This window comes from Natator depressus, chromosome 6 (genome assembly GCF_965152275.1).
Source record: "Natator depressus isolate rNatDep1 chromosome 6, rNatDep2.hap1, whole genome shotgun sequence".
NCBI classification, from domain to species: Eukaryota; Metazoa; Chordata; order Testudines; family Cheloniidae; genus Natator; species Natator depressus.
Window position 1 is genome coordinate 17,181,785 of NC_134239.1, and position 25,431 is coordinate 17,207,215.

The 25,431-nt window shown below is 45.0% G+C and overlaps 1 long non-coding RNA gene across 1 annotated transcript; it reads left to right on the plus strand.

The window, feature by feature from the left end:
* Positions 1-62: 62 nt before the first annotated feature.
* LOC141989941 (uncharacterized) lies at positions 63-23,919 on the plus strand. Its single transcript, XR_012640032.1, has 3 exons — positions 63-98; positions 5,973-6,029; positions 23,771-23,919. It is a non-coding gene; the product is annotated as an uncharacterized LOC141989941 (long non-coding RNA).
* The last annotated feature ends 1,512 nt before the right edge of the window (positions 23,920-25,431 follow it).

Sequence of the window (25,431 nt, forward strand, 5' to 3'; positions counted from 1 at the left end):
ACAGCATCATACTAGGAGCTCCTGTTCAGCAGATTATCCATCATGACCCCCAAATCTTTTTCAGATTCACGTCTTCTCAGGATAGAATCCCCCATTGTGTAAGTATGGCCTACATTCTTTGTTCCTAGAGGTATATATTTTCATTTAGCCATATTAAAATGCATAGTGTTTGCTTGCGCCCAATTTACCAAGTGATCCAGAGCACTCTGAATAAGTGAGCTGTTCCCTTCATTTACCTATCTGCAAACTTTCCGATTATTTTATGTTTTCTTCCAGGTCATTGATAAAAATGTTAAATAGTGTAGGGCCAAGAACCAATCCCTGCAGGACCCCACAGCAAACACACCCTCTTGACGACAATTCCCTGTCAACTGATGCATCTAAAAATATATTTGTAAAGTCAAGAATCAAAGCCTGGATCAAACCCATTGTCCTAGGCATAACAAAGAAACATAATGAAAAAAGACAGTTTTAGCACCAAAGAGCTTACAATTTAAGGTATTTGGGGCAAGGACTATACCTCCCTTTGTCTGTGGACAGGACCTTGCATGTTGTGAGAGCTACCAGAATACATAATTATAATAGGGAGAGAAGAAAGAGAAAAATGAAATATGGAGAAACAAGTCCTGTGTAAGGGAAGGGACTTTAAAAGGCTAGATCATCAAGCAACTACATGCCTGAAACTTAAATACCCAACCAACTAGCTGGCACAGGCATTTAATCAGAGAATCCAAACTAGCCATTGCTCCTAAGCATAAGATTAGAGAGGCCAAGCCGCTGGGGAAGGGGGCAGGACTTGAATGTCAATGGGTACAATATCTACGTGTGCTTCTTTCTGTATTTGCATAAAAGCAGATGCTCAGCATCTGCATTTCATGCTTTAGATCTGAGATCTCCATTTGTGACATACAGACTCCCCTAAACCTAGCAACCAGCTCTCAAACAACCACCATTGTGAAAGGGTTCGAAACAATCATTACTGGTGGCTTCAATTTGTCTTTTGTCCCTTAATTCATATCCTGTGGACAATAAGTGTTCTGTAGCAATTGACCAGGAAGTGACTATAACAGCAGAGTCCAGGTGCGATTTTCAAAAGTGCTATTGACTTTCAATGGCACTTGTGTTTTTTAAAATTTTATCCTCCATCCCCAGTCTTTCAGTATTCTTTGCCTCCTCTCCTGGAAGCATTGAGCATACATCAGCTATTTGAATCCAGTAACTCTTTGCTGGATCATAAAAACAGAGTTAAGAGGACTTGGAAGACAGGGATAACAAGAAGGACCACACTAGGAAAAAGACATGACTAACCACTGACTGTGCATGTTCCCAGTATCAAAAATAATCCCATAAAGCATCCTTCAAGGGATCCCACCCCCAACATGCAGGTTTTCACAGGCAGAAATGCCTGAGGACATGCTGCAGGGGCCACTACTGCAAAATAAATTTTATTGTTTCATCATTCAATTCTAGGTGTGAGGGAGGGAACAATACAGAGAGACTTTTCCAGGATTCAGGCGACATTTGCATTTGAAGCATAGGGTCCAGGCAGGTTTGTACTCAGGGTGGCTAGCCTGTGCCACTGCAGAAACACTACTATTTTTAACATGCTAGCTGGATGAGAGCTAGCATGAGTACATTTACACACCCCTAGCTCCAAGTGTAGACATACCCTCAGTTTGTGTAACAGATTCCACTAGTCAAAACAAGGAGCTGGCAAGTTTTCATCTGCTTGTGGCTCAAGAATTAAAGATTTCCCAACTAGGTGCAAGAATTTTCCACACTCCTCCCCTGTGTGCAACTTAATCTGGGCCTCAAAGGTCAATAGTCTTAGTCCTACTTTGTAGTGTAGCACTTTGCACAGTGAGAGAAGGTGCGGAGGAGAGTTCCCATAGTGTGTGCAAAGAATATCATATGAGGGAGCACTCAAGGGAGGGAGATCCCATAGCAAACAGTGATGTGACAGTGGGAATGTGTGTGTGAGAGAGGAGGCAGGACCACATCTTGGATCTGAAATGCAAGGTAGGAGCACCATGTCCCTACACAGATTAGGAGAAACTCACATCCTAAAATGGGAGAATATGGCCCCAGCAGGAGCGTGGTATTATTAAACCACAGTGGTAGGATCTGGAGCCACAACTGCCTCCAATAGAGTGGGAGAAGGAGGCAGGATCCAGACCTGTAGCATCATTTACCAGTGACAGAATGGGCAGGAGCCAAACTCCAGGGTCAGATGAGTCATGGTTTGGTGTTGCAGAAGGTGGCATCCAGACTCACAGCTGGATGTGTTGCAGTGAGGCTGCATCCAGAGCCATGACCGAGGATCCTGTAGGAAAGAAGGACTGTATCTGAATCCATATCTCAGCGCACCATTAGGAAGGCTCTAGATTCACACCTGTTTGTGTTTAGCATGAAAGCTTCTGATAATTGTTCCATTGAGTGGGAACTGATGGGCAACCATTACCGCAGCACTCATAGGAATCTCTCCGGGCCCCTTTCAGGTAGCATAACACATGTCCCATATATCCATCACCTACAAGGAACAAAGGGAGAATTTTGTGCTAGTTCTCATTTGCCCACCATTCTTCAGGGCTTACCAGACTGTTCCTCTGATGCCTCCCAAAGAGCTCACTGAACCCCAGGGGAATATGTACCCATCCACCATGCCTGCATTCTACCTGTTATTAGCCTTGGCTACTTGCTCTTCACATTTCCCTTTAAGCCTTCTACTTTCCTTTTTACCTCACATTGTAGTTTATATTCCTTTCTGTCGATATCACTTGGGCTGGATTTACACTTTTTGAATGATATGATTTTGGCCTGAATATTCTCGTCATTGAGCTATAGTTTGTTTTTATTTGCTTTTCTGCTTTCTTTCGTTTAGTAATATACAGATTTTTTTATTATTGTAACAGTTTGCTTAAATGACCTCTGTGCTGATTCTGAGGAATAAATTCTCACCTTTTGTCTTTAGATTTTAAATATTATCTTCATTTTAAGGAAAGGAGGACTTGTGGCACCTTAGAGACTAACCAATTTATTTGAGCATAAGCTTTCGTGAGCTACAGCTCAGTTCATCGGTGCCACAAGTATTCCTTTTCTTTTTGCGAATACAGACTAACACGGCTGCTACTCTGAAATCTTCATTTTAATAATTCCCATTCCTCAAATTAAGTGTTTTGGTGCTAGTTTTTGATATAATCACTCCCACAATGGTAATGAACTAAATTATATTCCATTAAAAAGACTACAGTAAGAGAATATTAAAAGTTGAACTACTAGGCACTCAAAAGTAAAGAAAATTTAATGTTACATGCCTCCTTGTGTGTATGCATCATTTTAAACCTTTAATTACTTGATCACATATTATTTCGTAAATAACAGTCATTCAACCTAGACTGAGATTGCAGAAAACTTGTGAGTTCACAGATTGTCCTAGTAGTAATGCACAGCATGTAGCTTAATTGCCCCAGGAGTGGATCAGTTGGGGAAGGGAGAGTCAGAATCCCAGTTCCATCCCTGGCTCCCCAGCAGGCAAAGGGGTCAGCAATCTGCTGCTGTTCTCCCCACCATGCTGGGCTCCACTGTGTACATAGCCTTTAGAATGCAGCAACAAATGGAGTGGTTGCTTCTACTCCACTATTGCTGTACTTTGGCTCATCTAAAGTTGGCAGCTTAGTTACAATAGAATCTGCATCTGATACATACTCACTGATGTTTTTAATAACTGTGTGTTGGCTCCACAGAATCAGGAAACTCTGACTTACTTGGGCAATACCAGCAAGATCACCTCTCCTCTACATTTAAACTCAACATAGCCCACTCTTTTTTGGCATTACACTGAATCAGGCCCACAATATATTTTAAAAGCAAAAATTAACAACTAAATTCAGAGCAAGAATTAGTTTTCCCCAGGAGCCCTGCAGCCTCAGAGAAAAGAACCTAATCTGGGACTATCTGTGAGGCTGCTCTGCAGAGGAATGGTAAAGATCCAGGATCCAGTGAGCAGTAAATTATATTATTGGAGTGCGGCCAATAAAATATGAAGTGTCAAATGGAAGGGATGTGTTGGAGCTGGGCTGCAGTGACCCTGTGTCTAGTGGGCTACTGGGTTAGAAACAAACATGAGTGTTTTATGAAAATGACAAATGGCCACATGATGGCACCAGAGCTCAAGCACTAAAACTGGGAAGCTGCCTGGATTTACAGGGCCCTCATTTCCTCACATCAGAAGCGGGAAAGCAGTTGAATGTAATATTTTACATCAATAGCCAAGAATGTGTAAATGCCTAATACTGCAGAAGCAGCATGGTCTGTGAGAAACCATTTCTCCTTCTTTTGGGGAGGAGGATGGACAGAGAAGTGCAGCTAGTCCCTGTCCATAACACTCAGAGGTGAACAACAGGGGAACGATATGTTTAGTTAGAGGAGCCTTGATTAGGAGTTTAAATGATAAACACTTATGAAGAGGGACATCTCTACTACCTCCTGCTCATACTTAACAGAGGAAACTCCCCTACTGCTCACATTTGATCTCAACTCTGTAGACACTGCACTAACAGAGACTGTAAAAACTCCAAAGTCAGAAAACTCAGAGATGATTCCGCAGGACCAAAGGAATTGCCATGCTACATCAGAACAGCAATGCACCTACTCTGGTATCCTGCTTCTTACAGGCCCAGTACCATGGGTTTCAAAGGGAGGTGTAAAGCCATGACAGACAAACATTTATGCAATGACTTTTCTCCCTATGGGATAAATTTCTTCCCTGGCCCATTCTCTTAATGGTTGGCTTTTGTCCTGATGCATGAAGGTTGATACTCTTTTCATGTCTTATGATTTTGTTGCCTTTCTCTGGATTTTCCTATTTCTGCTGCATCCCTTTGAAATGGAGAAAATTCATCATGGTACGTATTGGTACCAAACACATGGATAAGTGTGAGTCTCAGAAGCTAGTTTTAGATTACAAAAAAGGAAGTTTTAAAATTTCTCTAGCATATCTTTATTTTTAAAACCTTCCATTCTCCATTTTCACATACAGGGCTAGTCAGACAACATGCAGTATAGGCATGACAAGATGGAGCAGAAAAGATGGGTTTACATTTATTAGTGACTAGGGAATGTTGTTGGGAGGGGAGATCCAAAACAGAAGAGATAGAGGCCCCACCTTAACCAGAACAACCATTCAGTTGGCATAGTGTGCAGAAAAGGAGACTAGTTCAAGTAGGAGCTGGGGAAAAGCAGACAGGTTCTGAGAATCAGGTCACAGTGATGTGTCAGGAATGTCACAAAGAGAAAAGTAACTTGTATCTGGTAGTACAAATTAGGGCAGAGATTACAGCTGCAATGGAGGAAGGGCAAATTAATTTCATGAAGGTCCTAGTTTCAGATTATGCAGCTACATCAAAATTATTTTTACTTAGTGTAACGGTATTAAATCTACAAGTGTCTGTATACATAGGCAAAAACCTTTAGAGAAAAAACCAAGCTAGAAACTGGAAAACGTCAAAAATAGAGCTGGAATTAAAAAAAAAAAAAAAGAAAATAGAAAAAAAAGAAGCTAGAAATGACCTGGCAATAATATAAAAAAAAAAAGACCTAGACATATACGGACATTTCTGAAACCTAGTGGGCCATACACTTCAAGACCTTGTCAGTTTGAGATTTCCAAAGAGGCCTCACAGAACTATGTCTACTAACAGGAAAACTACTAATAGCTTAAAATTTAAGCAGAGGTAGTATCTACATGAACACCCGCTACTGCAGCACAGCAACTGTAACTTTTGCTTCAACTAGTGACAAACCATAACATTTTGAATCACCAGCAGAAGTGAATGATGGAGGAGGATCAGCATAGCCATCTCCCTCAAATGTACATTCTTTACATGAGGAGGGTTGGATTTGTAGATTTTCCCCCAAAAGCAGAAAGGACATTCTGGAGAGCAAGATAACTTTTTTCCTAATCTTCTGCACAGGAGAAAGGCTGCAGATCCATTACAGCAGGATATCCAATAGCAGTCTAATGAGGAATGGTAAGTAACTAAGACACAAATATGTACAGGAAAAGTCCAGACAAAAAATATAGGGCTACTGTATAACCATGGTATGCAGAATCTTCCTGCCACAATATAGATAAATACAAATAACTCAAGTTCCGTTAACTGGCAAGGGAATTGTAGAGGGGAAAATGCACTTTCATTGTCCAACCTCACTCTCTGCGACTGCCTTGTGAAACAGGAAAAACCTGAGACATTCAGAGAAATCAAAGCTGAAGGTGAAAATTATGTTTCTTGGCTCCTTCCTTTGTGACCTGGAAATATGGTCAGAGAAGCAGGGAACAAAGCAGGGTGGATAAAATTGATTTTATTTAAAAAGAGAAAAATAAAATTTTTATTTAATTTTGATTTTGTTATTTAAGTTATTCCGACTCAAGGAATATTTCCAAAATACCTCTGAACAACATACTAATCCACAGAGGCCTCCCTACCAACATTACAAAAAGAAGGATTCTAGGTGGACTCCTCCTGAAGGTCGAAACAGCAGACTGGACTTCTACATAGAGTGCTTCCGCCGACGTGCACGGGCTGAAATTGTGGAAAAGCAGTATCACTTGCCCCATAACCTCAGCCGTGCGGAACACAATGCCATCCACAGCCTCAGAAACAACTCTGACATCATAATCAAAAAGGCTGACAAAGGAGGTGCTGTCGTCATCATAAATAGGTCGGAATATGAACAAGAGGCTGCTCGGCAGCTCTCCAACACCACTTTCTACAAGCCATTACCCTATGATCCCACTGAGAGTTACCAAAAGCAACTACAGCATTTGCTCAAGAAACTTCCTGAAAAAGCACAAGATCAAATCCGCACAGACACACCCCTGGAACCCCGACCTGGGATATTCTATCTGCTACCCAAGATCCATAAACTTGGAAATCCTGGGCGCCCCATCATCTCAGGCATTGGCACCCTGACAGCAGGATTGTCTGGCTATGTAGACTCCCTCCTCAGGCCCTACGCTACCAGCACTCTCAGCTACCTTCGAGACACCACTGACTTCCTGAGGAAACTACATTCCATCAGTGATCTTCCTGATAACACCATCCTGGCCACTATGGATGTAGAAGCCCTCTACACCAACATTCCACACAAAGATGGACTACAAGCCGTCAAGAACACTATCCCCGATAATGTCACGGCTAACCTGGTGGCTGAACTTTGTGACTTTGTCCTTACCCATAACTATTTTACATTTGGGGACAATGTATACCTTCAGATCAGCGGCACTGCTATGGGTACCCGCATGGCCCCACAGTATTTGCCAACATTTTTATGACTGATTTAGAACAACGCTTCCTCAGCTCTCGTCCCCTAACGCCCCTACTCTACTTGCGCTATATTGATGACATCTTCATCATCTGGACCCATGGAAAAGAAGCCCTTGAGGAATTCCACCATGATTTCAACAATTTCCATCCCACCATCAACTTCAGCCTGGTCCAGTCCACACAAGAGATCCACTTCCTGGACACTACAGTGCTAATAAACGATGGTCACATAAACACCACCCTATACCGGAAACCTACTGACTGCTATTCCTACCTACATGCCTCCAGCTTTCACCCTGACCACACCACACGATCCATCGTCTACAGCCAAGCTCTGCGATACAACCGCATTTGCTTCAACCCCTCAGACAGAGACAAACACCTACAAGATCTCTATCAAGCATTCTTACAACTACAATACCCACCTGCGGAAGTGAAGAAACAGATTGATAGAGCCAGAAGAGTTCCCAGAAGTCACCTACTACAGGACAGGCCTAACAAAGAAAATAACAGAACGCCACTAGCCGTCACCTTCAGCCCCCAACTAAAACCCCTCCAATGCATTATTAAGGATCTACAACCTATCCTGAAGGATGACCCAACACTCTCACAAATCTTGGGAGACAGGCCAGTCCTTGCCTACAGACAGCCCCCCAACCTGAAGCAAATACTCACCAACAACCACATACCACACAACAGAACCACTAACCCAGGAACCTATCCTTGCAACAAAGCCCGTTGCCAACTGTGCCCACATATCTATTCAGGGGACACCATCACAGGGCCTAATAACATCAGCCACACTATCAGAGGCTCGTTCACCTGCACATCCACCAATGTGATATATGCCATCATGTACCAGCAATGCCCCTCTGCCATGTACATTGGTCAAACTGGACAGTCTCTACATAAAAGAATAAATGGACACAAATCAGATGTCAAGAATTATAACATTCATAAACCAGTCGGAGAACACTTCAATCTCTCTGGTCACGCAATCACAGACATGAAGGTCGCTATCTTACAACAAAAAAACTTCAAATCCAGACTCCAGCGAGAAACTGCTGAATTGAAATTCATTTGCAAATTGGATACTATTAATTTAGGCTTAAATAGAGACTGGGAGTGGCTAAGTCATTATGCAAGGTAGCCTATTTCCCCTTGTTTTTTCCTACCCCCCCGCCCGACGTTCTGGTTAAACTTGCATTTATGCTGGAAATGGCCCACCTTGACTGTCATGCACATTGTGGGGAGAGTGGTCAGTTTGGATGAGCTATTGCCAGCAGGAGAGTGAGTTTGTGTGTGTGTTGGGGCTGGGGGGGGGGTGTGAGAAAACCTGGATTTGTGCTGGAAATGGCCCACCTTGATTATCATGCACATTGTAGGGAGAGTGGTCACTTTGGATAAGCTATTATCAGCAGGAGAGTGAGTTTGTGTGTGTGTGTGTTTTGGAAAAAAGGGGAGGGGGGGTGAGAAAACCTGTATTTGTGCTGGAAATGTCCCACTTTGATTTTCACGCACGTTGTAAGGAGAGTGGTCACTTTGGATAGGCTATTACCAGCAGGAGAGTGGGTTTTTGGAGGGGGGTGAGAGAACCTGGATTTGTGCAGGAAATGGCCCACCTTGATTATCATACACATTGTGAAGAGAGTGGTCACTTTGGATGGGCTATTACCAGCAGGAGAGTGAGTTTGTGTGTGTGTGTGGGGGGGGGGGCGCAGAGGGTGAGAAAACCTGGATTTGTGCTGGAAATGGCCCAACTTGATGATCACTTTAGATAAGCTATTACCAGCAGGAGAGTGGGGTGGGAGGAGGTATTGTTTCATGGTCTCTGTGTGTATATAATGTCTTCTGCAGTTTCCACAGTATGCATCCGATGAAGTGAACTGTAGCTCACGAAAGCTCATGCTCAAATAAATTGGTTAGTCTCTAAGGTGCCACAAGTACTCCTTTTCTTTTTGCGAATACAGACTAACACGGCTGTTACTCTGAAATCTTATTTAAGTTATGGTTTTCTTTCTAAAAATAAACCTGTTTAAAATGAAATCTGAATTTAATACAAAATATGTTAATGCCTAAATTATAATCTCTTAAAACACTTCAGTAAAAAATAAATATGCTGAATCAATAAGCCTCTATCAAAAACTTTGAGTTAAAGCCTGTTTTACTACATAAAGAAAGAATCAGAGATGGGCGGAGGGGATTAATTTTTGAAGTCAAGCTTTATAAAAATAGCATGTACTGTATTAAGGGCTTGATCCTGTGCAGGAGCCAGAGGCTGTGCTACTTGGTGCAAGAGACTGGCAAAGTCATCAAAAGCAGGGAAACTTGTTTCTCTTTCAGTCTATGAATAAAAACAAGGAAGGAGGAAATGAGATCTAAGTTTTAAAAGTTTGAAGGACAGTCTAAGTAATTTAGGAGACTATCTCATTGTCAAAAGACTTAGGCGAGTAGGAATTTATGCTCCACTCACTTTCACTTAGGCATTTTTGAAGATTTTCTCAGCTTGGCCTGAAATAATCAGTTTCATTCATTCACTATGGTTACATATAAGAATGGCCATACTCAGTCAGACCAATGGTCCATCTAGCCTAGTATCCCGTCTTCCAACAGTGGCCAGTGCCAGATGCTTTAGAGAACAATGCAATTATCAAGTGATCCCTCCCCTGTCATCCAGCCCAGCTTCTGGCAGTAGGTTTAGGGACACCCAGTTCATGGAGTTACATCCCTGACCATCTTGGCTAGTAGTCACTGATGGACCTATCCAGTTCTTTTTTGAACCCACCCATTCATACTTTTGGCCTTCACTACATCACCTGGCAATAAATTCTACAGGTTGACTGTACATTGTGTGAAGAAGTACTTCTTTAAGTTTGTTTTAAGCCTGCTGCCTATTAATTTCATCAGGTGACTCCTAGTTTTTGTGTTATGTGAAGGGGTAAATAACACTTCCTTATTCACTTTCTTCACTTCATTCATGTTTTTATAGGCCTCTAGCATTTCCCCCCTTAGTCATCTCTTTTCTCTTCGTAATGAAGCTGTTCCATATCCCTAGTCATTTTTGTTGCCCTTCTCTGTACCTAATATGTAATCCCTGTTTAATAAATCATTTAGTTGTAAACATTTTTGATGAGAAGTTTATGTACCCAAAACATTTAAGGTTGTTTTGTTTAATAAAATTAAGTCTTATATGCTGCTTTGTGTCCAGTTACCAATCTACTGCAGTTTAACAAGTCATGAGCAAAAAGTTAATTATCTTTTAAATAAGCAATATATCAGTCACCATTGTCTAACATACTAAAATATACATTATTATACATATACATCTGAAAATATAAATTATATAATTGCTTAAATAAATGTACATAGTTAGAACATACCCTCCTAGGTAGCAAAAAGATGTACCAAATCTAATGTAAAGGCTCTACTTAGTTGTAATACAACATGTTTTAATGGTTATATCAACCAATGAGAACCATTCTTTAGAAAATAATGAAAGTACAAGTGAAAAAGTTGATTAAAATCGGTGATTTGAATCAAGGATTTCTACATGGTGATTTAAATTGCTTGATTTAAATCAACCCACCCTGGAACAAAGACTGTGACCAGCTCCACACCTGCCTCTGAGACATGTCAGAACAGAGGGATTTGAGGTACTGACCAACAACATCCACCCCTGCCAAATTTTCAGCAGGGTCAGCAAAACCTAGTTCAGAGGCATGAACAGCGGCTCCTAGACAAGTCACACAGGGCTCTCGTGGAATTCAGCCAGAGCAGCCTGGACCCCACTGGCCCGGAGAGCACCCAGACACAGGGGACTGGGCTCTGGTGAGGGGCTCTTACCTTGTAGCTGAGCTAATGCAGTTACTGCCTCAGTTTCCCCCAGTGACAGGTTGGTTCTTCAGGGAGCTGGCTGGGGGGTTAGTGCGGGTCAGTCTCCCTCTCTGCAGGAGGCCAAGGAAGGTATTTATATCCCAGCCCCTTTCCCAGGATTCCTTGCTGGAGCCCCCCTGGTCCCTGTGGGAACAACAAAGCCCAGGATGCCCCTGGGTTCTGGGCTGACACGAGAACAGGCAGGACTGGGCCTGAGGCCGGTCCTCAAAGGGACAGCACACCCTGCTGCTCGCCTGGTCAATGCCGAGCTGGCCACGCGGCGGGGAAAGCTCACTGAACACGAGCTGGGCCAGGCAGCCGCTTGCGCGCCGTCCCTTCCCGCCCCTGAGGCACAGCCAGGAGCCACGTCTTCCCCGGGGGGCGGTCCTCAGTCTGTTTCTTTCTCCCCGTTCTCCCGTCCCCGAGGGCGGGTGAGTCTCTCACTCTCCCCCTGCTCCTCACCCCTTACTGCCCCCCTGCCTGGCTTCTGCTGCTCTCACTGCACTTACCCCTCCAACTGCCAATCCCAACTGCCATGGAACCTACCGGACCCAACATTCCGCCCCACCTGTTCGAATGGGCAAAGGGAGGGGACGTCTCACCCCGGGCGTTACCATCACATGCAGACTGACCAGGAGGCAAGAGCTGCTTAGCTCCCCTCCCCAGCGCAGTGAAATCGCTAGAACTGTTATCACTAAGAACTGGGTGCGGTGGTGGAGCCTCAAAACACCTCGTTGGCCTCGGAGCTGAAGGCAGCCCGGTGATGAGAGATGCTGCCGGAGCAAGGTGCCCCCTGCCCAGCAATCCTAGCGTTGCAGAACAGACCTTGTTGAGAAGAACTGTGCCTAATTGTGCCTTTGTCACATGCATCCGACGAAGTGGGTATTCACCCACGAACACTTATGCTCCAATACGTCTGTTAGTCTATAAGGTGCCACAGGACTCTTTGCCGCTTTTACAGATCCAGACCAACATGGCTACCCTTCTGATACTTGTGCCTAATTGGTGGGTGGACCAGAGCTGGAAGGCTAGTTCAGCCCTCAGGGAGAGGATTCAAAAATGCATAGGAAGGAAGTAGTGGGGGGAAGAGTGAGTGAGAGATTGATTGATTGTATTTTCCTGCTTGTCTTAGGTGCTGAGGGCTCCCTAAGGCTGTATGTAGTACAAGGGTGGTGTGGGAATCTACATTGTAAATAAACTGCACCAGATGTTTTACCAGTATAAAGGTCTTTGAGCTGTTTGTGGACTTGAGTAGAGGCAGGAGCGAGTGGCCCCTTCCACAATGTGCTAAAAGGACATTTGTCCACTGTAAGGTGGGGAAACTGAGGCAAAAGACTACTGCCCAAGTTACTGTGGGGTGGATGTGGGAATCTTTGTGGTTTGAGGAGAGTGTTCTTCCTCGGGGAAGAGCTGGATCTGATGAAGAAGAAAGAGGTGGTAGGATACTTTTTTAGGTTCTCGTGTGGTTCCAGGCCTTTCTGACTTTCTTAATTTCCTTTGGTTGTTTAGGAGAGAGACTCTCCTCCATGGCAGGGGTTTGGTTCCATTTCTTAATCCCAGGGACTTTGTTCCTCATCAGCATATGTAATTGAAGGGGTAGGGGTATATCCCTGTACAGGCTCAGTTCCTTCTCTTGGGAAGAAAGGGAATCAGATGGAAGGCGATTTAAGCACATGAGACAGGACCCTCTAGCTTTTCCTCATAGAAATGAATTAGCCCTCCCGGAGTTAAAGGAAAACTTTGGACTTAATCCAGAGAATGTCTGGATGAATATGACACTCTGTTTTCAGAGGCATCTTGGCTGGTGTAGGGGGATGCAGATTCCCTATATGACATCGAGACTCTGAACCCTGATAGCCTGAGGGGCCATGGTTTGGAGTAACTAATAGCAAAGGTTCCCTTCTGTGGATTCTGAGATGGCCTCCTCACAGACGGAGCATCTTCTGGCCACTGGTATACTCTATATAGTCTGCTCTGCTGTGCTGGGGAGAGGGAAACAAAGAGAAAAACCTCTAGAGCACAGCCCCATTAAAACTTGTACAGTGAAAGAGGGAAACATGATTTTTGTTCACTGCTACCTTAAAATTAACTTGGAAAGCAAGGATGGAAATACATAAAGTGAGAGTACAGAACTGCTGCTTTGTTCGCACATGCAAAAAGATAATCAGACCTGTGGGCAGAAGGAATATGGCCAAGCCCTAGAGCCTCAGAACAAGTCTGAACTGCCTCGAGAATTTGCTTGGAGACAGGACAAACACACAATCGTCCAGGTGGAGGGAAGAGATCAGGATCCAGAAGGGGAGAAGCTATCAGAGCCCAGAATCGTTAGGTTCAAAGTGCATTTATTCATAGGCTCCCCTCTGGGTGTCATTACTCCACACTTTGCTGTAACTGAAACAACTGGTATAAAGCCCTAAACCTTTTATATACCGCTGTCCTATCCTCTGATTACATAACTACTGTATAAGGGTTCATAAGTATAGGTGTCTGGTGTTTTCCCATTAAGCAATAACATGCAACAGGCAGGGTGTTGTGCTAGGATGTTGCTGAGCTTTGGGTAAGTTATTTAGGAATGACGTTAAAGGATGAATGTGAAAACCACCTGAAATGTGTCAATATCTCAACATTACACACATGCCCAGAAGATCTCAAACTGCCATTATATTGACATTGAGCCAATTTATTATTGATTTTGATGAAAATTGGGAAAACTGGAAAAGTGTGATTTCCACTAAAATCCAACTACATAATCCAAAGTTAATTGCATCTCAACCCAATTTAAGTCTCAGGAAATTTCCCATGAGAATAAATGTTAGTCCTTTGCCATATATTTTCCTAAGAAAAAAAATCTCAGGTTAATTTAAGTACTACTAATGGAAAGGCGTTGGCATTTATTTCATATATATATTGAGCTACACCTACCCTTCATAGAAACCAAGTATTTCTCTGTGGTGCCAGCCTCATTTATTCATGGTTCCCATAGACTCTTACCCTCCAGGGACGTGTTGGGGAATTTTACCTCAATTCATGTTTGGTTATGCTTACTGTAAGGTTCTGTAAGGTTTCATATGATTTATTGAATGTTTTTCTATGTTTGTAGTTGATGTAAGGTTATGGGGATTCAAATCAAAGATGGAGTCTGAACATTCAAATTGGCATTTGCCATGAAGGACAGCAGTGACTCCATATTGATACCCCATCTTCATGGACAGTTTTGCATGAAAAGTAACTGACTGTGGGGTGACCACTTCTAACTGGCTCTACCACAGAATTATCATGCCACCAAGGTTATAAATAGACTGCGCAAAACGGACTGTCTTGCTGTCCGTTCAGGAGACAGCCAAGTGCCATATTGTTTGCGTGGGTAACGGACCAAGATTCATCGGATCCAGAGGGCAACAACATCATCTTACCTGCACCTTACCTGTGGTATCCTGGTTCCTGATCCACCCTCCATCTGTGGGTCCGGGTTCCAGAACCATAGATCCAGGAACTCCTTCCTTGGACTGAGCCTGGCCTGGGACAATTGAAGGTCCTGGGTCCAACGATCTCAAGCTTCAAGCAAGGCACTCACCATCATCAACCTGTCCAGAATTCATAAGACTGCAGTACAGTATTTGGGGGGTTTATGTTTTACATTAGGCTGTTACCAAGGGAGGGGTTGTTTGGGGTCATGAGCTTCAGGCTCAATCAGGGAAGCAATCACATCTGCATGTTTATGTTTTTCCCCTGTTATCCCATTCTTTGTTCCCTAATAAACCTGTAGTTTGTTTTCGAAGAATATCTTTCTCTCTTGCTTTTCTATTTCACTGCACCACACTGGTGGGAGATGGGACTGACATTACTGCTTCACAGGTGATAGACCCTGAGTCTCAGACAAGAACCTGGGACCTGTAAGCCAGGAGTAGATTCTTCTGTTTACAGATGGGGGAGGGAAAAGAAGCAGGAACACAGCTACGTTATATCCTTTACACCAGAGGTTCCCACGCTTTATTTGCTGTGCCTCTCTTGGCGATTCATATGCCCCCACCACCATGGGAGACAGGGGAGGGATAGGCCAGCCAGACAAACTGGCAATGCTGAGGAGAGCAGGAGGCAGGTGGAGGCAGGATCCTGGAAGGGTGCAGAGGTGGTTGGAGCCTGAGGCAGGTGGGGAGGCAGAGGTGCCTCCCATTCACTCTCACCACCTTCCCCCCCCCCCACACCCCTGTCAGGAGCAGGTTACCAGGAGTCCAGCTTGTTATTTGCTGCCGAGCCCAGCGAGCCTCTTTGCAGCTGCCTAGGAGGCTCCGCCTGCTCTGCACTGCTTGTTTCCCACAGCATGAGGCTATGGTGACCCCTCCAGGTCCTGCCAAATCCAGCGCCTTGGCAGTGCAAATGTGCAGGCTCCTCAGGGCTGCCTACCTGACCTGGACTGGAGTGAAGCCCCCTTCCTGAGCTCAGGCCAAATTTCCAGTTGGGTATGGCAGCAGTCTCTTAATGGCACCATCAGGTAGGGCCTGCAGCAGCCTGCAAGATGTGGCTGACTTGGAAGCACTTCTGCTCTGTTCTGCTCACTGACCCCCTGATAAGTTGGTTGTGCCCCCCCTCCCAGGGGGTGCACCCCACATTTTGAAAACCGCTGCTTTCCATAGTCATCCACAATACATTGCTTTCTTACTTGTAATGTAGTTCTCTGAACTTTTTTTCTTTTGTAGCTTGTGTGAGCAGGCCAAAGAAGAAGCCTATTAATCTGTCAGAGTGGATTAGGGACATTCCTGAACATTTCTATTCCATTCTCACACCCCCACACTGCTTGCGGTTCCATTTGAGTAACTCTGTTTACAGCATAAGCTCATGCAATGAGCAAACCATGTTCAGCAATAATTCCCAATCCCGGTGCATGTCCCAGTACTGACACTTCAGGATTTTGTGACTATTTCTATACTCCCCTTCCTCACTTTGCTGATCAGCCCCTGTGGTCAGCCCTTGTATTTGGCTGACACATTTAAGAGTTTCTGTTTGGGCAAACTGCAACATCACATCATGATGTTTAAGTTGTTAGCACATCTTGACACGATATGGTGACATTGCAGCTGGACAAGCTGCCAGCTTGTCATGGTGCAAATTCATGATATAGGTCACACTTGTAAGACAGAGGACTGTATCATGGAAAGCTGTGACTCTGAAAAGGACTTTGAGGTCACAGTAGATAACCAGTTGAATGTAAGCTTCCAGGGTGATGTGTGAATCGTCATACATGGTACTGCAGGCTTTCTTGGTAATGGTACCATCACATAGCAAAAAAAACAAGTTGAATCCACCCTGGAGTCTGGCTTTGGGTGCTTTGTCCAAAGCCATATTCTGACTGGTCAGTTGGGCCTCTTGGGTGAAGTGTCTTGGTGCCACAGAGGTGTGATGCTCTGTACCTTGGGGGAACACCCAGCATCCTCATGTTCATCCTTGTAAAATGATGGTGTGGTATCCAATGCAAACTTTCGGAAGGCTCATGATGCACTGAGCACTGTTGTTGTAGTGATGTCATAATAATTGTTGTTATAGTAATCTATGTCAAGAAATTAAAATAGAAAATGTCATGCAGATTGGATTTGATTTGAGGAATTTAGAGGAGGTATCTAAATCAGGATTATAATGGAGAGCTCATTACAGCCTTAACTATGGAAAGACTATTGTCTCTGCATAAAAGGTAGATTAAAAATTGAATTTAATTAAATTAAAAATAACTCACCTGTGTGGTTAGGTTGTTGATATCTGTGAGCAAACAGTTGTGAACTGGACATAGGCTGCCAAGATCTATCTGGTTTCTCAGCCTGAGAACATACAATTTCCTGGAAACCATATTCTATATTTCCTGTCTGCAATTAATGGATTTTAGGATAATCAACATATTAAACTTTCTACCATCAAATAATTGCTACAGCTGGTCAAAAATCAAAAAGAAAAGTGTGTGAAAATTTAAACCATTTTCATTCCATTCATTTTAGAAACAGGCCAATTTTTAAAAAATATTTTGCAGAATTTTTATCAAAACATTTGTTTATTTTAGAAATAGGTAACTTTCAAAAATGATATGTTATGATTTTTTAAATAGAGGGCTTTTTTAAAATTGCTTTTGTAAAATAGGGCACTATGTCACTAACCTATCTAAATCAGAAATGCAAAAAACAAAACAAGACAAATGAACACTTGGAAAAAAAAGCAAAACCTGGGCCACCGTCAGCCCCTCACTCCTCAATCACGCCAATCCTCCTGGACCATTCATTACTTCCAGTCCACTTTGGCTATCTCATTTACATGGGCCATGATGATGACCTATCAAAAAAAGACAGATGACAACCAGTTAAGAAGATCAATGATGACTGAATATGGAGAACACCAATGACAACGATGACCACATATAAAGATGACTTAACATGAAGTCCAGGGGTAAAATTTTCAAAAGCATCTGAGGCTACATCTTTACTACACACCAGTTTTGGCAGCGTGTTATGTAGGTGTAGTGTACCTACATGCTGCAGTGAAAAGCACGTCGTGCCTACACTGTGGCGTGTAGCTATACGTCAGTGAAAGGATCTGGCAGAGGTGAGGCAGCAGGAAAGGCATCAGCAACTGGTAAGCAGAGAGCTGCATATGGTAAGTACATATATACACCCTTCAGTCATGTCTTTATTCCGTTAAGTCAAGCCTTGCCATCTACACATTTCACTAGGAGGGCGGTGAAGCACTAGAATGGGTTACCTAGGGAGGTGGTGGAATCTCCATCCTTAGACATTTTTAAGGCTCGGCTTGACAAAACCTTGGCTGGGATGATTTAGTGTGTGTTGGTCCTGCTTTGAGCAGGGGATTGGACTAATGACCTCCTGAGGTCTCTTCCAATCCTAATATTCTATGATTCTATGATTCTACACTGCTATTTATACCCGTGCTAGGAGGGTTACATGGGTATGTGCAATACATGCCACTGAAAGAAGCAATGCAGATTCACCTTAAGTAATTTAGGAGCCTGCATTCCAGATTTTGAAAGATATTTAGGTGCCTAAAGATGGAGATAGGCACCCTGTGAAATTTCCAAAAGTACCCATTGTGATGTCCCCCTTTGGTGTTATCCAGACCAGTGATCTGCTAGGTTGCTCCAATCCTTGACTCTGGAAACCAGCCTTACCCTGCTCTGCTGTGAGAACCTCCACTCGTGGGCTGTTCATGCAAAGCCTCGGGCATGTAAGCTGCTCCTTGGATTGTGAAACTGAATGACACTAGCCAATATCTCTGGTCCCAGGCACAACCCTAGTAACCTCCGTCTTGCAGTGTCCAGTTATGCCTGCTGGACGCTGCAAGCTTATATGAGTTAATCAATTTAACGAAGAAATTGATATGTACCAGGCTTGGTACCCCAAGGGGAGTCTCTGACACACTTCAAACTAAACACACTGCTTCAGGTAGAATGAACAAACAAATCTATTAACTACAAAAGATAGATTTTAAGTGATTATAAATCAAAGCACAAGAAGTCAGATTTGGTCAAATGAAATAAAAGCAAAACACATTCTAAACTGATCTTTACACTTTCAGTGCCCTTACAAACTTAGATGTTTCTCACCACAGACTGGCTGGTTGCCCTTCAGCCAGGCTCTCCCCTTTGATCAGCGCTTCAGTCGCTTGGTGGTGGTGTCTGTAGATGGAGGTGGAAGAGAGAGAGTGTGGCAAATGTCTCTCCCTTTTATCATGTTCTTTCTTCACTCTTGGCTTTGACCCCCCCCCTTCAGAGTCATGTTGGGGACACTGGGGCACGGCCACTAGGTAACTCGAGGGGATGGAAGACCACGAGTGTCGATGAAGCCCCCTCGCACTAGGCCCAAGTGTCCTTGGCCCCCCGGCTCCCGCCTGGAGGCACTCGCAGCAGCTCTGCGTACTAGGCTCAAGTGTCCTTGGCCCCCCCCGCCTGGAGGCACTCGCAGCAGTTATGCTAAGGATCTGCAACAATATGTTGCAGAGTCAGACTGCCTGAAACTAAACAAGGCCAAACAGGGCAGATATGGAAGAACAATGCTGAATAAAGCTTTATGTATAGTTTAACAAATGATGCAAAAAACAAGGGAACTAGCTGATAACTGGATTGGCTGGCTATATGGATACTTAGGGCAGCTTGCTATTGGATAAGTATGCTGAAGAAAGGATGTATAAAAGCCTGTGTAACTTCCTGCTCTGTGTGCAGGATTTGAGATTCTATTCTCCCTGTACCTTTTTGAAGCTTCAAATAAACTTTTCTGCTTCTCCACCCCGTTGTGATTATTGGGTGAAGCACACCGGGTAGCGAACCAACCCCTGCTGTTGTTTTCCCTCTCGGCATTGGGTGCCGGCAACAGCTTTTGGCGTCCCTGGGTGGGCGACGAGGCTGCTATTTAGCCTTGCCCGGACCCCTCCTGGAGGTCAAGGATTGCGGTGAGAACCGACACCCAGCGCGCACCGGTGAGTTCATCGGGGGCCTCGGAGGCGAGGCGATTTGATTGACCCCAGAGGGCACAACAGTGCAACGCACTCATATAGTGGAGACGCAGCTGTGGACGACGGTGAGGAACCGGTCCCTTGGATAGAATCATAGAATCATAGAATATCAGGGTTGGAAGGGACCCCAGAAGGTCATCTAGTCCAACCCCCTGCTCGAAGCAGGACCAATTCCCAGTTAAATCATCCCAGCCAGGGCTTTGTCAAGCCTGACCTTAAAAACCTCTAAGGAAGGAGATTCTACCACCTCCCTAGGTAACGCATTCCAGTGTTTCACCACCCTCTTAGTGAAAAAGTTTTTCCTAATATCCAATCTAAACCTCCCCCATTGCAACTTGAGACCATTACTCCTCGTTCTGTCATCTGCTACCATTGAGAACAGTCTAGAGCCATCCTCTTTGGAACCCCCTTTCAGGTAGTTGAAAGCAGCTATCAAATCCCCCCTCATTCTTCTCTTCTGCAGACTAAACAATCCCAGCTCCCTCAGCCTCTCATCATAAGTCATGTGCTCTAGACCCCTAATCATTTTTGTTGCCCTTCGCTGGACTCTCTCCAATTTATCCACATCCTTCTTGTAGTGTGGGGCCCAAAACTGGACACAGTACTCCAGATGAGGCCTCACCAGTGTCGAATAGAGGGGAACGATCACATCCCTCGATCTGCTCGCTATGCCCCTACTTATACATCCCAAAATGCCATTGGCCTTCTTGGCAACAAGGGCACACTGTTGACTCATATCCAGCTTCTCGTCCACTGTCACCCCTAGGTCCTTTTCCGCAGAACTGCTGCCTAGCCATTCGGTCCCTAGTCTGTAGTGGTGCATTGGATTCTTCCATCCTAAGTGCAGGACCCTGCACTTATCCTTATTGAACCTCATCAGATTTCTTTTGGCCCAATCCTCCAATTTGTCTAGGTCCTTCTGTATCCTATCCCTCCCCTCCAGCGTATCTACCACTCCTCCCAGTTTAGTATCATCTGCAAATTTGCTGAGAGTGCAATCCACACCATCCTCCAGATCATTTATGAAGATATTGAACAAAACCGGCCCCAGGACCGACCCCTGGGGCACTCCACTTGACACCGGCTGCCAACTAGACATGGAGCCATTTATCACTACCCGTTGAGCCTGACAATCTAGGATAAGGTAGGAACCTTTTGAAATCCAGATTGTATGCTCTGTTGGAACCTGGGGACGCCCAGAGTTACCCTGTAGGTATGGGACAGGGACAGAGCTCGGGGGTTAGGGCACAGTGTACGCCCCTAGAGTGCATTCTAGCAAACTGGAAGGTATTTGGTGCGGATCCGATGACTAAGAGCCAATTAAAACGATTCTGTACAGTTGACTGGCCTCAATATCAACTAGAGGAGCAGGAGTGGTGGCCACCAGGAGGGTCAATTAATTACAACACGATCCTCCAATTAGTTTTGTTTTGTCAGTGAATGGGTAAATGGAATGAACATTTGTATGCACAAGCGTTTATGGCTTTAAGAGATAGAACAGAGTTGTAATTCTGCAGAGCTGTAATTTGACTCCAACTGGTTTGGTAGTAGCTAATGTTAGTCCCCAGACCCCCACCCCCACTGTAATAGCAGAGCCGGTGTCCCCTTCGTCCCCCACACCCCCACCTTATAAGGGTAGGATGCCTAGGGTTACAGAGATTGCCCCCTCGGTGGGACTCTATCCTTTGCTTACCGAGACTGTTGTGGCTTGCCCAGGGGCAGACGGACGTCAGGCTACCACTATGCAAGTTTACACCCATGTGCCATTCAATCCAATAGACTTAGCAGCTTATAAAACACAGGCTGGGGAATTCTCCATGAACCCAAGCCGGTTTATTTCAGTCTTTGAGGAGTGCCTCAATAGTCACAAGCCGGATTGGGACAACTGTAATATCCTCCTGAGAACCCTGTTGTCTGAGGTAGAGGGATCAGGTTACAGCTAAGGCAAGGGGAGCGTCAGCTTTCAAGCTAAAAAAAAAAAAAAAAAAAAAAAAAGGAAGCTATCTGTCAAGTTCCTACCCCAAGTAATCGTAAGTGGCTCAGGGCATTTCTGGGTATGGTAGGTTTTTGCAGGATATGGATCTCAGAGTTTGGACTGTGGGCTAAACCCCTGTACGACTATGTAAAAGGAGCAGATCATGACCCCTTCTATTGGACCCCAGAGGCTGACAGGGCATTTAAAATCCTGAAAAGAAAATTGATGGAAGCCCCGGCACTGGGCCTGCGGGATCTCTCTAAGCCGTTTCAGTTGTATGTACATGAACGAAAGGGGGTGGCCCTAGGAGTGCTCACACAGCTGTTAGAAGCATGGAGACGTCCCGTGGCTTATTTTTCTAAGCAACTGGATCAGGTTGCAAAGGGTTGGCCGGCATGTTTACGGGCGGTCGCAGCTACTGCCCTAGTGCTTGAGGAAGCCGAGAAGCTAACATTGGGAGGGGTTATGCAAATCTATACTCCCCATATGGTCCGAGCCTTATTGGATGCAAAGGGAGGGCTTTGGCTCACCCAGGCTCGGATTACTCGGTATTAGGTTAAGCTGTTAGAGAACTCTGAAGTCACCTTACTGCCTTGCCCCTCCCTTAACCCAGCCACCCTCTTGCCAGAAACAGAGGAACAGAAACATAACTGTTTAGAGATCATAGATGCCCAGTATTCCAGCCGTCCAAATTTAAAGGATGTACCCCTCCCAAATGCAGATTATGAGTGGTACACTGATGGTAGCAGTACTGTAATAGATGGGCAAAGGAGGGCAGGTTATGCTGTTGTGACCCTCCATGACATTGTGGAAGCTGAAGGTTTGCCTGCTGGAACCTCTGCCCAGCTTGTCGAACTAATAGCCCTGACCCGTGCACTTGAACTGTCAAAAGGAAAGCGGGTCAACATTTTTACTGATTCAAAGTATGCTTTTGGTGTGCTATATGCTCATGCTGGCCTATGGAGGCAAAGGGGAATGCTGACAGCCCAAGGCTCCCCAGTCAAGTATGGGCCCCAAATCCTCTGGCTCCTAGAAGCCGTACAACTTCCCTCGGAAGTGGCGGTGGTACACTGTAAAGCCCATCAAAGGGAAGATCAAGATGTGGCCAGAGGTAATGCTAGGGCAGATAGAGAGGCTAAGCATGCTGCCACCCTGCCATCCCCTCAGACTGAGAACGCCCATATGCATGCCCTTATCCCATCAGTAGGGGAGCTTCCAACCCCTCAGTACTCTAGGGAGGAGAGACAGCTAACTGACAAACTTGGTCTCTGGGAAAAGGAGGGATGGCTGCATTCCCCAGAAGGGAAGGTCCTCCTACCAAAGGGCGTGATCCAGCCGGTGCTGCAGAAACTACATCAAACCACTCATGCTGGCAGGGAAGCACTTATCCAGCTAATGGGAAAATACTTTATCACTTCCGGACTCCGACCCCTGGCTGCCCAGGTATAAGCGGACTGCTTAGTCTGCCAAAAGAATAACCCCGACCGGAACATCCTGCGCCACCAGCTGCCCTAGAACCCACTCCAGGCCCCGGACAAGTGTGGCAAATAGACTTTACTGAGTTTCCCCGGTCCCAAGGATTCAAATATCTTGTCATAGTGGATCGGTTCAGCGGATGGCCAGAAGCCTTCCCATGCCGTAATTGCACTGCCAGAACAGTGGCCCTCAAGTTTGTTAAGGAGATCATTCCTCGCTTTGGACTCCCCCTGTGGATGGAATCTGACAACAGGACACATTTCACATCAAAAATCATTCAAAGCATCTCACATGCCTTACAGATCCCCTGGAAACTCCATACGCCCTGGAGACCGCAAGCCAGTGGTGTAGTGGAGCATACCAATCAGACCCTTAAACGGCATCTCTCAAAAGTGTGCCAAGAAGCCTCACTGAGATGGCCTGATGCTTTGCCCCTCGTCCTACTTCGTATCTGCGTTCTCCCTAAGGGTAGATTAGGGCTTAGTCCCTTTGAAATTATGTTTGGAAGGGCATGGCCTATGAATGGCACCCCGGTTCTGTCAGGGGAATGGGAGCTGGGTAATGGTTTTTTGTCACAGTATATGTGTTCCCTGTCTGCTGTTCTCTTGTCTCTTCACAGGTATACCAAGGATTCCCAGCCTCTCCCCTTGGACTCTCCCGTCCACTCCTTACAGCCTGGTGACTCTGTGCTTGTTCATACCTGGAAAGACGAGCCTCTCCAGGAAAAGTGGAAAGGACCCTATACCATCTTGCTGGTCTCCCATACAGCGGCAAAGATCGAGGGACACAAGAACTGGATCCATCACTCTCGTCTGAAGGCAGTACCTGCCCCCTCGTCAGCAGAACAGTGGACCGTCCAACCTGCTGACTCCTCATCTAGTGACGATCTCGGGCTGAAGCTACTGTTTAAAAGACACAAATAGTGGGCACCTTAACGCTAAAATGGGCCCACCCAGGTACTAGAGACCCTGGGTTGGGAAGACTCTGGTAATAATTAATTGGGTAACATTGTTATTCTCTGTATTAGTATTTCCAAACTGTGCATATCGGGAGCATAACTCCTTTGTTTCGCTTGCGCACCATGTTGCTACTTTAACAAACCAGACTGATTGCTGGGTATGTTCTCCAACTCCACTGTCCCCCAAAACGGGAATGCCCCTTGACATGCTGCCCCTGACCCTAGCAGAATTAGCCGCCAACAAAGAGCAGGAAAGAACGGACTCGCCGTTCTGGAATAAGACCTCTTTACAGCAAGCCACCTACCAGGACCAGGAGTATTCAGTTGCAGTACTCACTGAGGAAGTATTATGTTTTACCCGAAACCAATCTGATTACTATGGGCGTCCTGTGGGAAAAAGCTTCTGTGTTATTACACAGTGGGCTGATGGGTATTAGATAAAGACCAAAAGGGGAGGCCAGCAGTGTGGGTGTAATGGTTCCTCCCCTTTTAGGGAAACTCTTATAAATAATCTTACCACAAAGAAAGGTTTGGAAATATAATTTGCCGTCCAGTTAATATCTCCAATGTAGCAAGCCAATGGTGGGTTTGTAGTGGTCCCTATGGCGAGTGTAATTTGAATGGCACAATTAGAAACGCCCCCACTTGTACCCAATTAGGAGGATGGGATGCCCCCTTAGGGGCATATGAACTGTTTGGAAAAACAGCCAAAGCAGCCTTAAATATCCCAGGAATTCCCTTAAGAAACACTCCTTACTGGGCCTACAGGGTCACTATTTTGTATGTGGCCGAAAGGCTTACAAGGTGCTGCCAGCCAATTGGACAGGTAGCTGTTATATAGCTCATGGAGTTCCTCATCTGTCAATAACTGCTACACTGCCCAAAGGAAAGATTAGAAATGCCCGAAACACCTCTGTTGAGTCATGAGAAAAGACCCTGCGGCGACTGACTACGGTATTAAAGGGCAATATAAAAAATTCCCTCACAACCAAGAAGCTTGTAGGGTGCCCTGTACTGGGAATAGTGCCATTGTTTTCTGGGCCAGCCATGGCATGCATAGGCCGCTATACTGTAAGGCTGCAAATAGTACTTAAAAAAGTTGCCTTAAAGTTAAAAAACTTTAACTAATTTAAGGTCAGCAATAAAAACATTAAATAAAAAGGTACAGCAGCTCAGAACGTTTTCCCTCCAAAACAGGCTGGCTTTGGACTATCTCTTGGCATCCCAAGGAGGGGTTTGTGCCCTCGTCGGGCCCCGATGTTGTGTATATGTAAATGATAGCAGTTATGAAATCTATGAAAAGGTGGTACAAGCTAAGGCCC